The sequence below is a fragment of the Babylonia areolata genome, chromosome 27, assembly GCF_041734735.1.
Source record: "Babylonia areolata isolate BAREFJ2019XMU chromosome 27, ASM4173473v1, whole genome shotgun sequence".
Taxonomy (NCBI): Eukaryota; Metazoa; Mollusca; class Gastropoda; order Neogastropoda; family Buccinidae; genus Babylonia; species Babylonia areolata.
In genome coordinates, this window is record NC_134902.1 from 31,454,725 (window position 1) to 31,459,045 (window position 4,321).

At 39.5% G+C, this 4,321-nt stretch overlaps 1 protein-coding gene across 3 annotated transcripts in view; it reads left to right on the forward strand.

Annotated features, from left to right (window-relative positions):
* The window catches only part of LOC143300984 (proton-coupled folate transporter-like), a 9,614-nt gene extending 9,058 nt beyond the window's left edge, over positions 1-556 (forward strand). For all 3 annotated transcript variants that reach the window (XM_076614952.1, XM_076614953.1, XM_076614954.1), the window contains one exon: positions 1-556. This exon is cut by the window's left edge and continues 829 nt beyond it. The gene's annotated coding sequence lies outside the window, so the exon portion shown is untranslated.
* Positions 557-4,321: the final 3,765 nt, after the last annotated feature.

Sequence of the window (4,321 nt, forward strand, 5' to 3'; positions counted from 1 at the left end):
TGCGTTTGGTTTGTGTTACACGAGTTACACCTGCAATTTCTACAAAAAATACGTTTACTGTCAATAATCTTTTGATGCATTTTATGATTTCAACGTCAGATCTGTTGACAACGCATTTAAAGAGTTCAGCATTTATTCTTATTCTATGGCATTCATTATAACTCAGTTTGCACTTTTTTCCTTCTTTAAAAAAACCCATTTTATTTATGATCTCAGGATTTTAATTGAAAAGATTTATGGAAAGTATTAAGTATAATTTTTCTGGAATCATCTGCAGTACTAAAAAGGTCACTTGATCTGACCTGAAACGAACAGAATGTACTTGCCACACATTTCGACCTGAAACGAACAGAACGTACTTACCACACATTTCGACCGGCAATGTCGGAAGAAGATCTGTCGGTCCTGTTCATAACCTCAAAGCACATGATCTGAAAACTAGAAAGAACACTATGTGGAGCACTGATTATAATTCAACCCACAATCTCAGTCAAATGTTACTGTTTGTAATGTTTGGCGCATTTTATTACCTCAATATTAGATCTGAAACATTTTTTTTCTTTAATCAAAAAAAAAAATCATTGACTCCTTACAAATCCTCTGTGTACTGTCCGTAGAAGAGCACATTGGCTGAGTTGTTTGTCTTTCGATCCAACGATCCAAAGGCTGTAGATTCCAGTCACAGCAGGGTCTGGTTTGGTCGATTATGACTGGGGATTTTTCAGATCTCCCTGGTCAGCATAATTACGTTCTGGCGTCTGAAAGCAGAGTACACCCACACAGAAGATTAAATACGCTTTCTTAGGTCAACTCACGTACAAACCACGAGGGAATCATCACACACACAAAACAGGGTTTGTCACTGAATTTGGAAGAAAAAGATCTTTTCACAATCTGTTTCAAGATTTGATATGGTGTGATCAATAAAAGAATAATAATAATAGCAGTATTAATTGTTATTATTATAAAATAACATTATCATTCAATAATGATGTGAATAGAAGAGATAAGATTTCAATCGAACAATGAACGCCAAAATTCCATCTCCTATATAAACATATCTCTTGTCTCATTCAAACCATAATGAGTATTTTTACTGACAATTTTTCTCTCTACTATGTACATATACCTATTACTTCCTTCATATAACAAATATGATTTCAATTTCCAAACATGAAGATTATTTTCGCTGCCAAAGTTTCTGCTATGTAGATGTGTTTATTTCTGATCTCTTTCATATTACAAAGATTATTCTGAAATTTGTAACACCCATTTTCCACCTGTTATCTCATTTAAATAAAAGATTTTTTTATGTCAGATCTTTCCCCTGTTATGTAAATATATGTCGTGCCATTTCAGTCATAAACATGTTTTTTATGTAAAAAATTCAGGAGCGAAATGGATATTTTTCGCATCTAATGTAAATCAAAAAATTATTTTTACTGCACTTTTTTTAGCTGCTATGTAAGTATATCCCGTATCTCATATGTAATGATAAATATGATTTTCAGTATCAGTTTTTCCTTCCGCCATGTGATGTTACCCGGTAAGCAATGAATTTATGTATATACCGTAAATGGCGCTGTGTAGGTAGTTGGTTTTCAACGTTTCGCCGAAACAATAAAGGTGTATGATTATTTTCATGCGTGTGTGTATGTGTGTGTGTGCGCGCGCGCGCGAAATCCAACGTGGCAAAGAGGACACTTCAACTGGCAAGAAATTATTATTTCATTCATTCAAAGAAATCACTCCCACACACAAACTCAAAAACCTTCAGGTAGACTGCAATTTTCGCTTTTGAAATAATGAAAACTTAGATTCCAAGCCGGATATTGTGAAACATTCAATCTCTCTTTTAGCACTTTGAATAACCACACACACACACACACACACACACACACAACTCTCCCCAAACTCACGAACGAAGGGGTTATGTATTTGCAAGGACACAGCCCCAGCTGGAGATAGTCAAGGCTAGGCTATGCCACTTGCCTTGATCCACCATATAACACATCCTGTAAACTGGCGCCTATGGAAACACAACCTGAATGCATTTCAGTGGGGGGGGGGGGGGGGCCAACAACAAAAAACAAAACAAAAAAACAACAGCTTCTCATGGCTTCCTCCCAAACGTCATCACAAAATCACCTGACCATCCTTCAAATCGTTTCCAGGTGAAATTTCAGCGTGTCAGTGCCTGTCCAAGTGTTCAGTCTCATGACCTTATTCTCACAGGAGCACAGCAGTCCAGAAAGCGTCTTCTACTGAGTTTCAGAGGAAGGCTACAGTGAATAGGGAAACACACACACACACACACACACACACACACTCCTATAATATATATATAAATATATATATATATATTCAGACACACACACACACACACACACACACACACACACACACACACATACACGCGCGTGCGCGCGCGTGAATAGGCTGAGGACGCAGAAATAAGAAGAGGACGACAAACGGGAAAAGGCAGACGACAAAGGAAATGGTCATTGAAAGAAAGCACCCTGAGTGGGTCTGGAAAAATAAATCCAATGAACAGATCAAAAGGATAAAACCGCTGTACAAATAAATTAAAAATAAAAATAAAAACAAACTACAACAAAATGATTGTAAATCTGAGGCTATCATTATTTCTTCAAGCAGAAACAACTCTTTATCTCCCTCTCTCAAAACTGGAGATTCAGATGTAGACCCTGTATCTTCAGTGAAAAATCTGGGTGTGACGTTTGATTTAAACCTTTCAACGAAGAAACACATAAACAATCTCTGCAAGGCTGCATACTTTCAAATTCGAAAGATCATTTCCGTCTTACATTTCCTTTCTACTCAAGCAACACAAACACTGGTGTGCTCTCTTGTCTTGTCCAAACTTGATTATTGTAACTCACTCCTCATTGTTTGTCCTCAGTACCTAGATACATAAACTCCGGAAAGTTCAAAACGCAGCAGTAAGGTTATTTTTTAAGACTGACAATATCACTCATCTCCTGCATTCTCTTCACTGGTTACCAATTTCTGCCCGCATTCAGTATAAAGTCGCAGCTCTTACCTTCAGTTCCAGTTCTTGTGCTGCACCTCAGTATCTGAGAGAAGTCATTCAAACCTATAACCCCCCACGACAACCCAGACCATCTTCTGATTCACGATGGCTGCTCGCTCCCCGTGTTAAAACCCAGTCCCTCAGTTGTTGTCTCGTTCGTCATTTATCAGATGGAATCCCCCGTCTCCTCGACGAAGGCGGCAGTACGTCGAAGGTCCTCCAGTCCTCCATAGAGCTTCTGGGCCGCTGGGACTGGGTCGGGCCAGGTTTTCTCTCAGAGCGCTTGGTGGAGCGGGCAGGACTGCAGCAGATGTTCTGTTGTGTGGCTGCCTGTTCTGCAGGGGCACTGCTGTGTATCGCCGATACGGAGTTTCGTGTATTGGTGGTGTTTCGGGCGGTTGTGGCCTGAGTCCTTTCCTCCCCCTCAACCCCCCCCCCCCTTCCTAAGTTGAGTATTACTAAAAAGAAAAAACAAAAACAAAAAACAACAACAACAACAACAACAAAAAACAACAACAAAACCTATCATAGAAGAGGGTGACAGAAGGGGAAATAATTTTGGGTGTTCCTCCCGCTGAAGAGGAAAGCAAAAAGACTTCTTCTTTGTGGTGTGTCTAATCGTTCTGGTGCCTTATTGTATCGTGTCTGTTGTTTGTGTTGAAAAGATCTGGAGTAAGTTTTTTGTATTTGTTTATTTCGGGATTTCGTTTGGGTGAAGCTGAGAGAGCGTGAGAGAGTTGGCCATAACTTTTGTTTGAAAAGTTGCACGCGACAGACAACATACTTGCTTTGCACTATTATGCCATTCAAATCGGTACTAAGTCACAAAAGATCAAACCTAGAGACCATATAATTTTTCTTAATATTATGAAAATTTGAAGACTCGACTCCACATTGTGCGCAGACATGTCCACCTCTCTTACTAATGTAGTTTGCCTATCAGGCAATTAGTGAAACATGCTCAGAAATAAACCAGTGGGTGCTACCATTTGATCTATACTTGTATATATCAAACTTGCCATCTGTCACAGTTCCCCTCAGTCCTGTCCAGCCAGTGACCAACACCCAATAAGCACGGTACTCAACGAACGCTTTCGATGTACAGTGATAAGTGATAAGAAACTCTAAGGAGAGCTGGACAATACAAGGTCTTCAGAGAAACCCCCCTCAGTCAAGTGTTTCGGCTCTTAACTCTTTTCAACTTTTATTACACAGCAAAATAGCCACACGAATGACCAAACATCCTCCAGACCGTACCCCCCACAC